Raw genomic sequence first — 19,146 nt, 5'->3', positions numbered from 1 at the left:
GGACAACAAGTGTGCGCTGTCTGGTTCTCGCATGTTATGGTGGTTTGAGACACACCGGCTGGAAGGCAGCAAGATTTTTAGCGTGATAGTGGCATAGCTATAGTTATGGTGATGTGAGTCTGTTGGTCAAGACTAAAATATATCAACAACTATTGGATGCATTGCCTTGGAATTTGTACAGACATTCATGTCCCCATTAGAATAAATTGTTATGACTTTGTAGGTCCCCTGACTTTACATGCTGCCACCTTCAGATCCAAATACTCCAATCCTTTGGTTTATGATCAGGTTTCTGCCCGTGCAAATACCCTAAAACCAGATAGTCAACATGGTATAGATTTATACCCGGCTAACATTAGCCTCACAGAGCTGCTAACATGGCTGTAGGCTCTTACGCTGAAAACACCAAGCACTGGAAAAGTGCCAGGCTTCGACATTAATGCTTGTCCGCTTGTCTGGGACAAGTGGATTTTTTTGTAAGGCCAGTGGAAGAGAAATTGACTTGCCCCACTGGACAAGTTAAAACTCAAACAAAATAAAATGCTATGTTACTTCGTTACGTGCCACTCATTACGTCTGTTACCGATTTGAAACAAATGCATATTTTCCCTCACAATCCCGGGCAGCGGGCCGCTAACGTTAGACCCACTGTTAAACTTTTAGCTTTGAAGTGTGGCCAGAGAATACCTGCAGTCAATCAGTAACAGGAGTTACTCTCCTGTGACTGCTGTGACATGTGGACCTATGCTTACAAAGAACTTCTTCCCGCTTGAAGCGCATGAACACGCCTCCCGGCCGCAGACAGAATGTAGTTACGGCAACGAGCGGCACTTTACGGCTGCTTGGTGTGTTTTTGCAGTTGGTCTTGTTTTATCATCTCTGGTGTCTCTCTGCTAGACGGCACTCAACAGCCGAGAGCTACGGGACACATGCCACTATATCGATGAGGACTAGCGGGTTAAATCGGTTAAGATAATCTAATCGCAGTCGAGATGCCACTCTGTGCGATTACATAACCGCTAGTGTGCGTGACACTCTGTGTGCACTCCACGCCTCTGCGTTGTAATCTTCACTTTACCGACACTATTAACAACAGACAAAGCCACTGTGTCTTATGAAGCTTGGTGTTCTCTCTAAACTCACTTTACATCATCTTTGCGGTCTCTTTTTCCTCTCTGTTTTCCCTCACACAGCAGATACGCTACTCCGACGCCACTCACTGGCGACCCCTCGCTTCTCTTGCTTCACCACTCAGGCACGGACGTCACTCGTCGCTCTCACGCCTGATTAATGGTTTTGTGTTGAATCTGCCCTCTAAATTCCACTACCCCCATGGATGTATCAAGTGCGCCCCTCGTAACAACGTCACGTCCATACGTCACGTGCGTATCAGTGTAGAGGGGTTATGGTTTATTTTGTAACTTAATCACTAGTTATTATATTACACCCATCTTGAATGTCATCGTTTTATAAGGGCACACAAAATGTATTAACTTAAGAAAAACACACATTATTGTTTCATTTTCTAAAATATTAAGTTATATTATATATACATTTTGGTTGATGTATTTATGTTGGTTTAACTTTGTATGCTCAAGTTAAAAAAATACACATTTCAAAATGTTAATCATGCAACTCTACATGGTGGCAGCGCGACAACCCAATAAAATAAGTTAAAGCCACCATGTGTGGAATATGTTTCTATACAATCTTTGTAATTATTGTGATGTCTAATATTCTTGATTGTAGACAAATGAGGCAACCCATGCATTCGGTTTCTTTCCACTGGGGGGTGCCAAAGTCAGACTCTTTAAAATTTGACATGGTTTTACCATGAAGGTGTAACGGGGCTTTAATGTGAGGCATCTTTCAAATCCCAGTGGCAAGTTTAAGCTTCATCATTTGACCATTTGTATTCTGAAAGGACATATTTCATACATCCAGAGTAAGATGGAGGATTCCTGAAGACTGAACCATCTTCTCCGTCTCTGTTCCCACCCGAATAGAGAGAAGAAACTGTCAGTCAACAGCTCAGTATCATGTTGCATAATTTTTGGGCTGCAAAGTCCTTGGGCTTTGTAATAATTGAAAACGTATTACATCACGCTGCCACTGGGGGCTGTCAGTGTTGCCCCGTGCAGCTCCAACTTGGTGTCAATGAGAGCTCACATTAGCTGTTTGGTTTTTGGATGACTTATACATGAAGTTTTTTTATTCTTTCCCTTCATGTTTCAACCTACCTATCAAGGGACCTGACATGGATAGCATAGAAAATTGGTTGAATTGATTGTTATTGGTGTTATTCCATACAAAAAGGAACGTCTGGGCATGTCCAGAATTCATGCATAATATGTGAATGCATGTTGATGCGTGCTGTTGGCCTTCAGCACTTTGCAGGCCCCTGCTGCTCTGTAACCTTCGCAGAGCTCCAGGAGAGGTCAGGATGTCCACTTCTCTCTGCCTCCCACCTCTCACTCACACAATATAAGACCAGAGTGGATTTCATTTGCTGACAATGACAGGTGGACGACAGGTTATCCGCAGGTCAAGTCGCATCAAATTAAAGTCAATGGAAAAAGCATATAATATAGTTTTTTTGCGGCTTCACACAACATCCCGGAGCATTCATTATTTACAAAGGAACCGACCCACCTGCTGCTGTTTTCTGGGAGAGAGAAGGATTAGACAACAGTTGGATGGAGCGCAGACGGGACACATCGCTCGCTAGGATTAAAGTCCATTCTGGATGGAGCACTGCACTGGAATTCTTTAGTGCAACTGCTGGCTTTAAGCCACGGCTGTAATCAGAAATGGGTTTAGGTTTATGCCAAGATACTGAGAGCGAAGAAGGTTAAAAATAAAGTTGTAGCTTAAGTTAAGCTTAACTGCATAAAGATGCTTTCCAGTGTTGTACACATTAGAAACCAAACTCTTCTTACTGTGTCTGTTTTCACTTTGTTTAAAGTACATTGACATACCTTCAGCAGCTGTCATTATTGCTCAAAGATTGGTGCTACATTCAAGGGGTGGGGAAAAAACAGAAAATTGTATGTATTGTGTTTTATTTTTTATTTTTTTGCCGTCAATTTCTTATCAATGATTCAAATTTTTTGGGGTTTATACGGTACCGCTGACAGTTATGTTCTTCTTTACAAATGAAATAAATGTCAGACTGACATGCGATTCATGCGTTCTTCTTATAAAACAATTAGTTTTTTTAAATGTCACATGATATATTGTCTCTAGAAGTGTTTTATCTCATTGCCTTAGTCTCAGAGTGGGGGCATTGCTATTGTCCCCTTTCCCATGAATCATTTTGTCTCCTTGGTCCTTGATTGCCTTTATTGAACAGAACTAAGATGATCGAATTGATTTTTGTTCCACAGGCCTTCCTCTAGTTCCACAGTTTCCCCCATTGCCAGAAAGATTTAGCTCCATTTGCATATTAAAGGGGAACTATTATGATTTTCCTCATATATACAGTATATCTAATTTTACAAAGTTGGATGTTCATATTAAACATGGGCCAAGCTTAAAATAATAAGGTCAACGTGTGAGCAAAAACCTCAGATTTCAGACCGTTTTGATCACTCCGCTTCCAACTGTTTTTTTTCCTACTCTTGGCCCGAGGGGACATCAATGCGCGATGTCTTTATGTGGTCATCTTCTCCAGACCCGCTACTGCAGTGTTTGCATTACATACACTGCTACATGTAGCTACGTGCTAACGTTAGGGGATGCTGTAACCTTGGCTGCAGATGTTGTTAGTTTCTCCCCAATTTCGGGTCATGTTCCTGCTGCAACAAGTCCAGTCGTGAAGGGCTGGGCAATGTATCGATATATCAACACTAAGTTATTGTATCCACATTATTGGTGATTGTTTATCAAAACTCTCATTGTGTTTAATATTTTGTGATAGCACCAATAGTCAGCCCTACAATATCGACATCATTGTCTTTGGTGTAAAATATTGTGATATTTGATTTTCTCGGTTGTGAAGTATTTGGTTGAGAAGCCTTTTATTTGTGATTTTTATACGGTAGAAAGTGCTGCTATAATCCGTTACAGTCAGTCCACTGCTACAATGACGGGCGGCACAGAGGCGAAAGACTGTGGAACACTGACCAATCAGAGCAGACTAGGCTTTTTTGGGACGGGGGCTTAAAGAAACGGGAGCTTCAGTACAACAGAGCGTCTCCGACAGGGTGAATACAGGGGCAGCAGCCATGGGCAGTAGAGTCCGGATCGGGCCGAAGTTTTCTGTCAGAGGCCGGCCCGCGTCCGACAGAGCCGTGACCGAACCCGGCCCGAGCCCGACAGGTATTAAGAAAGTTGTGTCCGAGCCCGACACAGTTAAAAATGTTTTCCTCATACTAATGACACATGTAGGCACTTGTTTGTGTGGAAAGCCCGCTTTTGTTAAGCAACTGTAGGAAGGCATTCGGAAATGTCAACAGACGAGCGCATCAGTGCACACGGGGCAACAAGCGCACGTAAATAAGTTGTTGCCTTATCGCGCTGATGTGACCGAGCCCGACCCGACCCCGACCATAATTTCTAAATATCTGTCCGAACCCGCCCCGGCCCGTCGGGTACCGTCGGGTACCGTCGGGACGCCTCGGGTCGGGTATCCATGCCTTAATGGGCAGTATGAGAAAATAGTGTTTTCTTTTTTTCTTTTCTTTTTTTTACATTAAAGCATGTAAACGTGTTCTAGTGGAAACGCAAAATAAAAGTATGAACAGCTTTACCTGTTTTGTGCTGTACAGAAATCTCTTAGTGTCTCTGTGGGCACTCTCAACAAATCCCTCTCCAAATCCGATCCAGTGACATTAAATGTCAACTGCACGCAGAAGTACAGGCTGCCAGTACTCAACACAATGCTTTAATTCTTCAAAGGAAAATAGAATAATTTCTGAAAAATTCCCAAGCTCAGGGTTTGTTGAAGTTTTAAATGCTCCTTAGTTGCAATCTAAAGTTTTTTTGGATCGTAGAACATGTCATTCAAAGAAGAAGCTTTAAAACCGACTACTTTCAATAAAGACTCCACTACGATATGAAATGATAAACAAAGTCAAGACGGGATCAGACCAATGTGAGGAAAAAGTGATTTGTTCTGCATTTGCACGCCAGTATTACAAAAATAGAGACAGCAGGCGGTCTCACTGTCAGCCTGGCCTCCCAATAATACTTCTCTGTTTCACACAGAACTCAACCTGTGACTCTTGGAAAGGATTTCCAGGCCCAGCTGTCAGTACAGGCACCAGACAACACACACAAAATAGGCTGACACACACCCGTGCGAGGCAGAAGACACAAAGACAAAGCTGTGAGGGTAGGGAAGCGATCCATGGACTGGACTGTGCTTTGAACAAAGCTCCGTGCTCGCTGTGCGCTCGCCGCTTTCCGGCTTTATCTGCTCTTCCCATCCTCCCCCCTCACTGTGGGTGGGAATTTGCGAGTACAGAGAGCGGGGTCCAGCCTTCATCCTGGACGCCTGCCCTTGGCCGAGAGGGATGATGGGAACTCGAGGAGGCTCCAAAATTCCCACAATGTTCGTATGGAGCAGATTCTGAGATAATCGGACAGCAGGAAGTAGGGACGTCTCAGAGCTCTGGACAACAGAATCGAAGGAGTGCCCGTATGCGTTTTGTGTAGGTGGGGGTGTGTGTGGCGCGCATGCTCATGAGTGTTTATGAATGTTTCTGAGGAGCTGGCATAAGGACTGCGGAGTCTGTTGCCAGACTCCCTCCATATGTCCATCCCAGTCTGTCTGGGCTCACGAGCATCCAGCACTAACAGGCTGAAAGGCATTACTGGCTATTTAACTGGCCGTTAGAGAAGGGATCAAAGGAATTGATGGAAATGTAAGTGACGGCACTCGGATAAGGCTGTCTGTCCTTAAGGAACAGAATTACAGTAAGTGGAAGGGAACTCATAATTCTGATGTTTACTTGGACCAGTAGACATTGTGGTATTCAATATGAAGCCCTCGCAGTGCATCTTTTCTTCTTTTTTATTTTTATACATCTGCATAAGATTGAAGGTTGAGGAGAAAGTGCCATTTTTAATAATTTTAACAAGAGAGCAAAAGCAGAACTACAAATGGTTGCATGAAATCGGCTCTACAGTGAGTGACTTTTGTTGGTTTTTCCAATGGGGTCTTGGTTTTAGTCACACTAGAAGTGTGGCTCTAGGAGGGACGATAACGGTTGGTCAACATTTTTGGCAATGTCAACACAAGAATTGCATGGATTGCCCTGAATATCACTACACATATCCAGGCCTTCATCTTAAGTTTAATGATCGGGTCCAAATTTAAATTTCATAAATACTTTGGTTTATGACCAAATACTGTACATGCAAAACCAATGGCATTCCCATCAGCCTCAGCTTTGCTCTGCGTAAATCTGCAAATGTTAGCTTGCTTATAAAGCTAAACTAATATGGTGGACATGGTAAACATTACACTTGCTAAACATCACATGTTAGCATTGTCAAACCTTCCAAAAGAGATACAAGACTCACTTAAGTTTAAATTAAGAAACCGAAAGATGTGGGATGAGGACAGTAAAGGCAGAACTTTACAAAGTTAAAAATTCCACACATGGTGTTAGACAGATAAGATTAGATAAAATAATAAAAGGAGAAAAAGATCAGGTGAGCATAACTATAAAGATGAAATAGGATAAGGATAAAGATGAGGATAAGATGTGGATACGGATAAGATATGGATTAAAATGATAAAGATGAGGATAAAATAGGATAAAGATAGCGATAGAGATAGGATAAGGTAGGAATAAAGATGAGAATTAAGATTTTGAATGCCCCCTCGGCTCATTGGCTCATTTAAAGCAGCCAAATTGGTTATATAGACATATGCAGATGGCAATTCAGGGCGTTAAGGACGCTGCAGAAACACCACACACACACACACACACACACACACACACACACACACACACACACACACACACACACACACACACACACACACACACACACACACAGCTTGCTCATACGGGGGTTGGAACTTGATCTTTCTGACAGCTGTAGAGAAGAGCCTGAGGACCTATTATTCCATTTAGCCCTTTGGAGGAAAAGAACATTAGTTTTAGGTTGCAACTCCCTCTCTCTTGCCCTCTGTTTGTCTCTTGCTCTCTGTTCACAGCTGCAGTGTTTTCTAAATGGGGTTTTGGGATCCCCAGGGTTCTTGACGCGGTTCCTGGGAGGCCCCTAACGAAACAGAAATTCAATATAATTCAATTTAGTTGAAAAGACCCCAGTTACAGAATGTATAAGAATGAGTACAGTTTTCAGAACCTCCTCATACAGTGTAGTCAGTTCTGAAATTCAATCCAAAATCAACAGTGATCCTCCCATATGGCTGCCTTGGATGGAATCTTATCGAAGGGAGGGGGTGGGGGTCTGTGGACTAATGTGGGCTTATTTGGGGGGGGTCTCAAACATGAGTTTTAGAAACCCTGCGGCAGTGTCCTGCAAGTCCGAACACAGAGAAGAGTGGATGAGAGATTCTGAGAAAAACAAACTGGGAGAGTTTCTCAGAGCACAGATGGCAGTCGGTTCTAAGGGAAATGGAACGGGGTGATGATGAGAGGGCTGAGGATGGTGGGAGAGAAGGGTGGTAGGGGAGCCGTGGGGGGGTGGGATGTATGGTAACAGTAGAAGCAGCCCCCTCACTCCCCCTGCCAGGCTTGGCGACGCTTCTGGCCCGGGTTGCCGAATCACCGTGGTAACAGTGACATCACCGTAGGGATGGGCTGGGCGTGTCTCACACCTCTCAGACACCTTGCTCTCCAGTCGGGAGACCGATAACACATCGGGCGGTGTTCGTCCTCCTCAGTGGAGACAACTCAAGAACAGGGAAAGATTTAATGAAGTAAAGTAGCATAAAAAGTGTGAGAAAACCACAACGCACAACAATTTTGCGCCACCAAAAAAATAACCGTAATATAGAGATTATCAGCTGGTGTCCATCTGTGATTTTCCATGACTCATGCTCACATGAGTGAGTCAAAGCCTCACCCCTGTAGTTTGTCGAATGCTAACAAAATAACTTTATATTTCCTAGGAATCCCGAGTGATTAAAGTTGTATTAGCCGTACAGCAGTAGATAACCATTTATCTTCAACCCCTAGGGGGTCCTCAGAGTCACTGCCAAATTATTGTTTAATCATTTTTTGAAAGTTCTTTTCCCCCAAAATTAAAATGTACAATAATAATGTACATTAACATGATTCCAACATATTATTAGCAAAGTTAAATTGGCCTATTGGTAAAAAGCCAACAACCTAGATACTGGGCAGAGGAGCGATGGAGAGGCTGCAGGGAGGAGTGGGACATTTTGATGAAACACTTGCTCTTGCAAGAAAATGTGTAGCTTTAACATGGAAATCAGATTGCCCCTCTCTCCCTGTCAAAATGGTCCTCAGAAATGAATAAATGTATACCTTTTGGAGGAAAAAAGATATGTTCAGTTCATCAAGATATGACAACCCTATATTGACCAAATTAGCTCTAGGTCTGTTGGAACGAATTCAGAAGGTTGAATATAATTTGAATAGTAAAAATATCAATACTTTTCGAATGCTGACATTTTTTTTTATAAATAGGTTGGGTAACGTTAGCTAATCTCCCGCTTCTCATGTCATGTCTGATGAACAATAAGTTACGGGAGTGAGTAACGTTGGGAGCTAACGTTACCTAGCGAGTAATGTTAGTAAAGGGGGGGGGAGGAGTGTGACAGGCTTCGGCCGGAAATCTGGAGGATGGGACATAGTTTTAACATGACTTTGAAATCGGAATCCACCGAGCCAAAATGCTTATGTCATCAATAGTTGACACGTTCTGGTTTCCTAGCTGCGTCGCGAGTTATAGGAGCTTAGCTGGGAGCTTCATGGAGACCGCTAAAGATAATGTTAGCTGCCATACAGCTGTCAGAGTTAGCTTCCACTTCATATATTACCTTCTAACAGCTGTATTCTCAGTAACGTGACAATCTGCAAGAAACACGTTTCTTTTAAATCACAAAAATAGTAGTGGCAGCACCGTTTGGCTTAGTTATCAATGCCGTTAGCATCGTGGCTAACACTATTGTTACTTAGTTTATGACGCATCGTTTCGGCTTTTTTTTCTAACGTGATGTCATTGTGCTAACTGAGCAACATTAGCCTTTACAACAGAGCCGCTTCAATACACGTGTTAGATAATGTTTCATTATAGAGTTCTCTGTTGATTTGGGTTTGTTGCTGTGTGTGTGGTGGAATATAATGTAAACGGAGAGCGGCGTGCCACAAATGCAATGCGCTGTGATGTAGGTCCCCTTCAATGCCAGGCTGATGTTGGAAGTCCCTCTAGTGGACAGAACGTGTAACAACAACCACCTGTTTATAGTGGCATTGACAATGCATAAGCCTGAGTAGCGTAGTACATATTTATAACAGGCTGCATTTGAGCATTAAATATTCAAATATTATTTGAATATTTTAAAAAACTAACAAATGAAAATCAAATATAGTATAGAGGAAGACTGAGAGCTCCTAATGGGCTCTTACAATTTGCAACTGATCAACCTACAGTACAGGCCAAAAAGATTTGGACACACCTTCTCATTCAAATGCGTTTCCCTTTTATTTTCATGACTATTTACATTGTAGATTCTCACTGAAGGTATCAAAACTATGAATGAACACATATGGAATCATGTACTTAACAAAAAAGTGTGAAATAACTGAAAACATGTCTTATATTTTAGATTCTTCAAAGTAGCCACCCTTTGCTTTTTTTATTAAGGGAAATTCCACTAATTAACCCTGACAAAGCACACCTGTGAAGTGAAAACCATTTCAGGTGACTACCTCATGAAGCTCTTTGAGAGAACACCAAGGGTTTGCAGAGTTATCAAAAAAAGCAAAGGGTGGCTACTTTGAGGAATCTAAAATATAAGACTTATATAAGACAGTTATTTCACACTTTTTTGTTAAATACATAATTCCATATGTGTTCATTCATAGTTTTGATGCCTTCAGTGAGAATCTACAATGTAAATAGTCATGAAAATAAAGAAACACATTGAATGAGAAGGTGTGTCCAACTTTTCACAACATTTGAACTCGCAATCCTTTCAATTGGTCAGAGTGGTGTGTTAGCATTTCCGTACTGACCCCAGCCTTTTATTTATTTATTTGCCAACTATATAATACCCACTGAGTGTCGTCCACAGCAGATAGCATACCTACTATTCCCTTTGTTGGGTTTTCTATTGACTATAGACTTTGTTTCCTATGGGAAGCTCCTTTTGCCTGGAAACATTTAATTTGGATTGCAAACAAGTGTGCAGGAATCCTTGAGTTCAGTTTAGAGTTACTTTAGTTGCTTTAGTAGCGTTTCCACCTTGACAACATTACAGTTTAGCAGAAACCATATTACTGATTTTCATCAAAATAAATCTTAAGAGTACTCCCTGTACTTGAGGACAGCGGACTGACCCACTTTGGGCTATTTCTGATCCAATCACAATCATTGGTGTCATTGGCTTGAGTAAGCAGAGCATATGGGACCCTTGAGGCATCGTAGGACATCTACCCTCCCCTCTTAGCCTCATCCAGGCCCATTCTCTCTCTCGCTCTCTCGCTCTCTCTCATGCGGCTGAATCTCCGGTCCATCTGTAAAGCTCCAAGGGGTGACTGGTTCTCCCATCCCCCCCTACCCCCCCCTGGGTCTCCCAGGTGTGGGGCAATATGGTGCTCCGAGCCGGGGCTCCAAAGTCAAGTCATTGCTCCTCCTCCTGTCTCTCCGTGTAGGGTATCATGAAAGAAGTTGAGCACAGGCACCAAAATCTAATTCCTACGTTGTTACTGCCTGAGCAGAAATGAGATGACGTTTGATTAGAAATGCCGGCTTTTGATTAATATTGCAATAATTTAGAAGTAGTTGTAGGGAAAATGAAATGTTGGCTTAATTGAAAGTTATTTGACAGCTGGTCTGAAACGCTTCCCAAGGCTGACATTAGTTCTACTTTAGTATTTTAAAGTATTAATAGGTCTCATGAACTGAGAAGTAATGAAATAATCACTTTCCCTGTCTTTGTATTAAATTACCATATTTCAGAGAAAAATATATATATTTGAATATTAGAATTTCTGCACTCATCAAGAATTGACTACAATACTCTGGGCGTACCCTGCAATTCAAAAGGTGTAAAACAGTTTTTGCTTTTTAGCATTATTTACAAGCACATTGCCCCTTTTCAACAAATGAATAAATCTACTAGAATGATACTCGTGCCACCTGTATGGGCAATCAACCAGCTCCGTTTCTTTTTTAATGCCAGTAAAAATAGCGCGTTAGCTCAACAATCATCATCTTTCCCTGGATGAATGTGTGCCTAGTCTGTTGCTGCTACCACTGCTTGTCAGTTGAAGCACCGGGAAGGTATTGCCGCGAATAAGAGTAGCATCTAAACCATTCGGTTTGATTAAAAATGAAATTCTGCACACTGCACTGTAAAGCCTGGTGTTGCAACCCTAGTGCAGACTACTTTTCACCCTCAGCACAGCTTGTTTTGACCCTGCAGAGACCTTTTTTTTTATTTTTGGGGGGGACTTTTCAGCTTAAAGCTTTTCTGTTCTCCTGTCAAGCGAACGGTGGCAATACCTTCAGACTGAATAGCAAAAGTCAGTGCAGAATGACAAACAGGTGACCAGAGGAAATGGCAAATGTCTGCTCTAGGCATGGGCCGGTTACCGGTTTCAAGGTATACCGCGGTTTGAAAAAGTCACGGTTTCAAAACCACTCAAATTTTCTGTCGTACCGTTCCTAAGGTATGAGCTGTTTTTTATGAGTCTTCAAGGACAGAAACTGGAGTTTAGAAATCCCTGTGTTTCAAAATAAAATACATTGTGTTCAGTCGGAAAAAAGTATTTTTTTCCCAGACATTTCAAATATAATACATTTGTAGCTGTAATACTGTGAAACCGTAATATTTTCATCATAGCGTCAGAATCTCATACCGGCACATGCCTAGTCTGCTCTTTGATTCAAGTCTATAGTGTGCTGAGTTGCTTCAACTAACAACGCATGATTCTTTGTGAAGCAACATAGATGTGTGAAAAAGCATGAGTGTGTTCTGAGTCCATGGTGGTGAAATACAAGCCAACATAATCATCTGAAAAAACATCAGAAAATGACATCATGCCATTAAGCAGATAACACACCAACCGATGATGTTTTTTGCACAGGGTGTTGGCTTTGTCCATAATAATTATTATGCACTTACAATGTGTTTGTACTGCACTTAGCTTACAGTGTTTCAAAGCACCTCTTCAAGGAGTGTGTTAGCCAACATTCGTGCAATCATCATTTTATCTAGAGAAGGTTATTATTTTTTATTTTTTTTTACACTGCACGACAACAACCATGTCAGGCACAGTGAATCGGAGGCAATGATAAGATTGTCAGTCGGTGACGGAGAACAAGATAGCAGCTACACAGAGAACGCTGCATTGCTGTCACTCGACATGCCTTCCATTTGTAAAAAACAATTACATTATCCGCTGTTTCTTTCTTTCTTCTGAAAGAAGAAAAAAAGTGCAGCAACAAGAAAACAACAAAACGCAAGGGGAGAACATTTTGTCTCCCTCTTCCTCCCCCACCTCCTCCCGGATGCTAATTTTCATTTTAATTGCGTCAAACCGTTTTTTTTTCTTCTTTTTTTTCTCACATGTGAAAAATGTGTACGTGTGAGGGTGTTGATTAGGGAAAGTAAAAATACAGCATGTAGGATTTTTATGCTAATTACCCTTTAAACCTTGCTCACGTCAGTCGGCTTCCCTTATTAGCATGTTTCCGACAGGAGCGAGGAAGAGTGAGAGAATGGTGCGATGGGGCTCTGCACAGCTAAATTAACGGTGTGAAAACCCAGACATTTGAATTCTTTCCCTCCCCTTCTCGCCCTCATTCTCTCCTCCTCTTCCACCCACCCACACCTGTGAACAAGTCGGTGAGAGTTGGAATTAACTCTTTCGCTCTGTCTATCTGCCAGTCTGTCTATTTACAGTGTATCAATCTATCGATCTACAATGTCTGTCTGTCTGTCTGTCTGTGTCTCTCTTTGTGTCTATCTACATTTCTGTCTGTCGATTCATCTGTTATCCGTCTTGTCCTCCATCTATTTCTTCTTCAGTGGCTATCTTCATCTTTCTCATTCTATGTATTCATCTCTCTCTATCTCTTTATTTCTCTATTCCAAGCTAGAGTATATTGTATTATCCCACCATCAATAACTCTATCTACAGTATCAGTATACCTAGCTCTCTATTCATCAATTTATCTCTGTTTTCTATCTATATCTGTCATATTTCTACATATACTCCTATATCATTCCATCCATCCACCCATCCATCCATCCAGCCATAGGAATACATAATAGAATCATGTTTTGTACTGTAGTGTCTGCTTTAATTTATTTATTGTATTGACTGTTAGTATGGTACTGACCTTGTGGGCAACAAAGAACATTTATCACCTATCTATCTGTGTGGTCTCATGTGTACATGTAGACTTTATGTACAGTACCTGTCTGGGGCTGCTTTTCATGGTTTTAGTTTCAGTTATGGGAGTTCTTCATGCTGCACCAATGTCATGCAGTGATGTTTCAGACCACAGGGTGCTTCCAACCTTGTGGCAACAGTTTGGGGAAAATGTTTCAACATGACAGTGCCCCCTTGCACAAAGCCAGGTCTGTAAGCAAGTGGTTTTCCCAGTTTGGTTAGGATTGAGTAACATTTGGGTTTTTTCCGATACTTACTAGACATTAAAGAACGAATATGATCAAATTTAACTAATTATTTAATAACTTATTTCAACAGTCAATTGCTATTAAACAACAAAAAGAAGAACAACTAAATGGCAGATCACCAGCCTGAGATTTTCGAGGTGCATTTGAATGCCCTATTAACTTACAAGGAGAAATTGAATGCACCATGATGTCCTGTCTGTGTTGTTTCTCCAACATCTCTGACTGAGCTTCTTCAATGATAAAATTATAACAATTAGAGATAAAATTAATCACCTTTTGCCCTCAACTTCTAACAGTTCATCTTTAAATACAGGACCGCTAGAACGAACGACTAATCCGGACATATACTTAAACTGCTTTTATCCTATAGACCTTCAACAATTAATGTTAAAGATATCCTCAGCTAAGCCATCTACCTGTCTCTTGGACCCCATCCCAACGAGGCTACTCAAAGAAGCGCTACCCGTGGTAAACACTTCACTACTAGATATGATCAATATGTCCTTATTAACAGGTTATGTACCGCAGTCATTTAAAATAGCTGTGATAAAACCTCTTCTGAAAAAACCGACCCTGGATCCTGAGGTCTTAGCAAACTATAGACCTATATCTAACCTTCCCTTTCTATCCAAGATCCTTGAGAAGGTGGTTGCTAATCAGTTATGTGATTTTCTACATAGCAACAGTTTATTTGATGATTTTCAATCAGGATTTAGAAAGAATCATAGCACAGAGACGGCACTGGTGAAAATTACTAACGACCTTCTAACAGCTGCAGACAAAGGACTTGTCTCCATTCTTGTTTTACTAGATCTTAGTGCTGCTTTTGACACTATTGATCATACAATCCTGTTACAGAGATTAGAACACTTAGTCGGAATTAAAGGAACTGCACTAAATGGTTTAAGTCTTATTTCTCTGAGCGATCCCAATTTGTTAACATTAACGATAAACCCTCCAAGCACGCCAAAGTCAGCCATGGCGTGCCCTCAAGGCTCAGTGCTTGGACCAATTCTATTTTCCTTATATATGCTTCCTCTAGGACATATTATTAGGAAACACTCAATTAATTATCACTGCTACGAGACGATACCCCATTATATCTGTCAATTAAGCCAGATGAAAGTGGTCAGTTAGCAAGACTTCAAACGTGTGTTGAGGATATAAAATCCTGGATGACCCACAACTTCCTGATGTTAAACTCAGACAAAACGGAAGTTATTGTGATAGGACCAACGCACTGCCGAATCGTGTTGCAAAGATATAGCTACTCTGGATGGTATTGCCCTGGCCTCCAGCACTGCGGTCAGAAATTTGGGAGTTATTTTTGATCAGGATATATCCTTCAACGCCCATTTAAAACAAACCTCAAGAATAGCCTTTTTCCATCTTCGTAACATTGCCAAAATCAGGAATATCCTGTCTCAGAATGATGCTGAAAAACTAGTCCATGCATCGTTGCTTCTAGACTAGATTACTGCAATTCCTTATTATCAGGTTGTCCAAATAAGTCCCTTAAGGCTCACCAGCTGATCCAGAATGCTGCGCACGTGTTCTGACGGAGAACTAAGAGAAGAGATCATATTTCTCCTGTATTAGCTTCTCTGTATTGGCTTCCTGTGAAGTCTAGGATCGAATTTAAAATCCTCCTCCTGACTTACAAAGCTCTAAATGGTCAAGCACCATCATACCTAGAAGAGCTCTTAGTACCTTATTGTCCCACTAGGGCACTGCGCTCCGGAATGCGGGGCTACTCGTGGTTCCTAGAGTCTCTGGTAGTAGACTGGGGGCCAGGGCCTTCAGCTATCAGGCACCGCTTCTGTGGAACCAGCTTCCTGTCTGGTTTCGAGGGGCAGACACCGTCGCCACATTCAAGAGTAAACTGAAAACCCTCCTCTTTGACAAAGCTTCTAGTTAGGGAGTGAGGAGTTGCAGCGTCCACCTAACCCGGCCCACCTGCTTCTCCTCGTAGTTAGTTATGCTATTACAATTCTAGACTGCAGGGGTTGCTGTTTCCTTCCTATGACACACTGAGCTGCTCTCTCTTCTCTACTTGTTACTTCTGTATGCATCCTGTCCCAGAATTGCTTGTTACTAATCTAGCTCTGGGGAGTTTACTCCCGGAGTCCTTATGTTTCTTCTTCGCAGAGCTATGCTCTGTGATTCTCTGCAAATCCCGTCCCGCATCCTGCTGCATCCTGCTGCATCCTGCTGCATCCTGCTGCATCCACCCATGCTCTGCGGCACGCGTTTCATCCCGCAACGCCCTGCTGTGATGTTCCTATGCACAGAGTAGTCTGGATCCGGTATAGGGGACTGCACTACTCAGTATGACACGATGTGCCCTGCTATGACATGAACTTCCACGATAACCTTCGACGTCACTGTGACCTTTAATGTGACTATTAGCGCCACTGTCTGCAGCCCCCCAACCGGCCCGTCAGACACCGCCTACCAAGAGTCTGGGTCTCCGAGGTTTCTTCCTAAAAGGGAGTTTTTCCTTGCCACTGTCGCGATAGCCACTGCTAATGCTTGCTCTTGATGGAATTACTGTAATTGTTGGGGTTTTGGAAAGTGTCTCGAGATAACTTTTGTTATGATTTGATACTATAAATAAAATTGAATTGAATTGAATTGAATTGACTCCGGCCGTGGCCGTGGTGTCTCCAAGTGCAGCTAGCAGTAGTACCCAACCCTAAATTAGAACTTCCTGACCTCAGCCTCATGCAACACCTGTTGGATGAACTGGAACACTGACTGTGAGCCAGGCCGTATCGCCCACCAACAGCAGCTACATGGGAGAAAACACCTTTTGATTCCAAAATCCGGTGAAAAAGCTTGAAACCAACAACCTATGGGTGTCCACATACGTTTGACCATGTAGTGTATCGTGTAGTCCAGACATCTTCAACAGGGAGTCTGGGACACCTTGGGGGTCCTCAGAGTCAATGCAGTGGGCCTCCAAACAAGTCCTAATTTTCGAATTTTTGGCTGTTTTCCAACTCCTTATCTGCTCCTCATTTGTCTTTCAACATCTTTTTGTTCTTATATTCTTAAGTTCTGGTCTATTTCTTGAGTTCACTCTGTGCTCCTTAAGTTTTTGTCCTGTACTTTGTATTATTTTTTTGTCTCCGAGTGAAATGACTGTCCAGACGAGACTTGATATCCGCGGCAAAGTTCTGGTTAAAAGCCAGAAGTGTTTTGACGGTCATCTTTAAAGCTTGAGTGCCTTCAAGGTTAGACATTTTCCATGCTTGTGGGAGTTTTATGGTTATACCTGGCTGATGGAGACGCCTATTAAGCTGGTCAGAAAGAGGCTGCAATGATCATTGCACTATTTTTTTTTTACTGTCCTGCTCTCTCAAAAGCTCAAAATCTTCCATGAATGGATTTGATGAACTTCACTTGTTTTCCTTCGTGTTTCCGGTCAAAACGCTTTCAAAACACAATGGTGTTACAGCATGCATAATGAGTCATTTATTTTTCAAGTGGATGAGCATAATCAAGCTCAAGCAGAGGTGCAACCTCTAATTAGGATGATGTTGGCTAGCACTATTCATATTTAGTAGTTTGTTCTCACAGGTTGGAAATTGTCTCAGGATATAGATTTAAACATTATAGCTAAATTCAAAATGACTACTAGTGCTCAGTCAAGCAGAAACATTTCCTGACATCTAATGATCAATTACTGTCATCTAATGTTGCCAAATTGTGAAGTTACTAGCTTAATTTTTTTCCAATCATACTATATCTTAATAAGCTGGTTTGTAAACCACTAAGTTTTTTTCACCAGTAACAATCTAAGTAACATTTTGGTGAGACATTGCTTCTTTTGTAATATTTCTCAGAACATTAGTTTTTTAATTCATATTGATTTATTTAATTTAATTGGGTTAAAATCGGTAAAAGGATTATGTTGGTACTTTTATTAGTACAAATTTGGCGCTTTATTAAGGAAGAGGATTAGGGCCCACGTGAAAAATGTATTTGAGTTCTGAGTTTAAAGTCAGAATTCTGATTTTAATCTCAAAATTCTGACTTTTTTTCTCAGAGTTCTGACTTTTATTTATTAAATTTTTTTTAAAAGGCAGAATTCTGATTTTAATCTCAGAATTCTGACTTTAAACTGAGAACTTAATAATTTTTTTTCACACTTTTTTTTTCTGCCAATCAATCTATTGATTCAGCATGCTTATTTCGTTTTAAACTTTTATTGGTTATTAAAAATGTAAATAAATATTTAAGCATTTAAATGTACATAAAAAAATTTATCAATGCAAAATTTTGAGTCATTATTCTGTACTTGACTCACCTTTTACTGAACTAAGTACAGTCTGCTGCTAATTTAAACACCAGAGAATAAGAGCATTACACTCCCTAACGCTCTTCTTTGTCATATTTTTCTCGACAGGTTTAAATTAGGAGGTTGATCATTTCTTTGCCTTTAAGGTGCTATAACGGGGGGAAAAAGTGGATAAGATCTTGTGACTGCTGTAGCATTTTTTGAATTTTTACCTCATCTGCTCTGATAGGACTCATTTCCTGAATACAGTGGTGGTAGTCATTTCGATTAATTAGCCGGAGAATGGTAAAAAAAAATCTCAATGTAATTAGCTGATTTAGCCAAATGGGCAAATCCTTATAACTCCACTTAAGGCAGTTGTGTTCTTTATCAGCATACTGCTCTGATTGTCATCAGAGAATACATCATTACACAGAAGAAATAACCCTTTTATAGCTGTCGTCCTATGACTTTATATGCTTAAAGCAAAGTTTATGTTTCTGAAATTGTCTTGTTTTTATGCTTTCAGCTCCAATTTATTTGCTGAGATTTGAGAGAGAGGGGTTATTTTAATCAAAGTGGAAAGTAATCACTTTACTTAGAAAGTCTCATCTCTCTCTGTGTTACAGCTCAACAGTCCGTCCAAAAGTGATTGTAGTCTGTTTTAGCAGGTTTAGGTTTTGGCTCTCTCACCATCTTCTGTAATGTGACGAGGTTCTTTGAAGTTTTGATTTCATACTGTATCCGGTGCTTTCGACAGATTGCTTTTTGAGTTTTCTGCTGTGGCAGCTGATTGTGACCTGGGGCCTCGTTTGTAAAACTGTGCGGCGAATTTGCGTCAGAAGTGACGTACGGACGAAACATAGGATGCGAGTACGCACAGAAAAGTTCAGATTTATAAAACCATGCGCATGCACGTCCTACGCCGGATTCCCTTTATACATCACAATTGACTCTAAATGTGGCGCAGCTTTGGCGGCTTCATGTCACGCCCATAATTGCCCTTAAATAGTCAGTGAAACACCCCAACTGAATATTCATCCAT

The sequence above is a fragment of the Perca fluviatilis genome, chromosome 23, assembly GCF_010015445.1.
Source record: "Perca fluviatilis chromosome 23, GENO_Pfluv_1.0, whole genome shotgun sequence".
Classification (NCBI taxonomy): Eukaryota; Metazoa; Chordata; class Actinopteri; order Perciformes; family Percidae; genus Perca; species Perca fluviatilis.
Note: the sequence above shows the minus strand (reverse complement) of the source record.